Below are 1,801 nucleotides of genomic sequence, written 5' to 3'. Positions count from 1 at the left end.
CAGGATGAGGAAGTTCTGTAAAAGGGGAAGGTGGGGGTTCCCCTCTGCCCCAAGTGTGCCTTCTGAGCCTCCTTTCCAGAGAAGGGCTTTTGAGTGAAAAGAACGCACTTAACCTAGGCCTGCCCACGGACTACCGCAGCAGCTGCCCCTTGTTGAGCTCTGGCAGAGAGTCAAGCCTTCTGTGCTCAGCCCCTTCTGACTCTCCGCTCCCCAGCAACTCCAGTGGAGAGCTCTTATCTGCTGGCCTCCAGGTCTCGGGTTCCCATTACCACAAGCCAGTAGAACCTTCCCTCAAGCAAGTAGAACCTTCGCGAACACCCTCCACTGCTCGCGGCACTCCCCAGCGTTAAGGCCTGAACACCCATGGGCCATTGAGAACCACAGAAGGGCTGGAAGGAAAGCCCAAAGTGTGGCTATGTAAATTGTGTTTTTAAATGAAATTTCCCATCAGGTTTTTCCCTGAGGGCTACTTCTTAGTCACTATGTACTTTCCAGTTATGGGCTTGTTTGTTCACCGAATGAACCAAATAAATAGAAATAACTCTTATTTCTCGTACTTTGTCTTTGCTTTCTTTTTTCTCTTGGAAACTAAAAGCTTGTAGAGAGAGTGCCCATCCTCTGCCAAGGAGGAAAGAGGGAGGTGAAACAATTCCTTTGTTGAACATGAGGAAGAAACCGCATAATCCAGCAAGTGACACAAAAACAAAACACAGAGATATTGGTCTCAGGCTTGATTTGAGGCACTTTAGTGGAAAGTCTTTCCATAGGCACAACACAGTCCTTCAAGGACCATGTAAAGTAAGCCTTTTCTCTTCTCTTCTCTTCTCTTTTCTTTTCTTTTATTTTTTGAGATGACGTCTTGCTCTGTTGCCCAGGCTGGAGTTTAATGGTATGATCTCAGCTCACTGCAAACCCCACCTCCCAGGTTCAAGCAATTCTCCTGTCTCAGCCTCCCGAGTAGCTGGGATTACAGGGACCCGCCATCATGCCTGGCTAATTTTTGTAGAGACAGGGTTTCACCGTGTTGACCAGGCTGGTCTTGAACTCCTGACCTCAGGTGATCCACCTGCCTCGGTCTCCCAGAGTTCTGGGATTACAGGCATGAACCACCATGCCAGGCTGCCTTTTTTTTTTTTTTTTTTTTTTTTTTTAAGGCAGGAACTTCTATGCTGAAATCTCCTGCTTGTATGCTTCTTGCTGCACCTTTGAGCTTGCTTGTCCCTCTCTCTAGAAACTTCTTGCCCAGAATCACAGCCCAACTTCCTCATTCATTTCACCCAAGTGTGTTCCAATGTTACTCTTCCAGAAGAGTCTCTCTTGACCATCTATCTAAAAGATCTAAGCCCTGCACCATCCCTGTACCTTGTCTTAATTTTCCCCCACAGCACTTCTCTCAATCTGACATTATCACACATATTTGTATGCCTATTTATATTTTTTCTCCTCCATTAGAATGTAGAGGCCATGTCTTATTCACTTCCTTTAGTCTCAGGTCCAAGAATAGCATTGGGCATGTAGTAGGTGCTCAATAAATGTTTGCTGAATGGATGTATCAATGAAGACAGATGTACTTGAGAGAAATATTGTGGCAATTTGCATTATCAGCTTTCATTTTCACACCTCCTTGTTTTCATGCTGTGAGAGTTGAGGCCAAACATTAAGTCAGGGGACCCTCACTTCCAACATCAATTCAAGTTTGAGGGGTTCCCAAAGCCACCCTTGAGTGTGATAATGCACTGAAGGGACTCATGAAGTGGCTGAAAGCTGTTATACTCATGGTTACCATTTATTACAGAGAAAG

This window comes from Pongo pygmaeus, chromosome 5, assembly GCF_028885625.2.
Source record: "Pongo pygmaeus isolate AG05252 chromosome 5, NHGRI_mPonPyg2-v2.0_pri, whole genome shotgun sequence".
Taxonomy (NCBI): Eukaryota; Metazoa; Chordata; class Mammalia; order Primates; family Hominidae; genus Pongo; species Pongo pygmaeus.
This window is presented reverse-complemented; position numbering follows the sequence as displayed.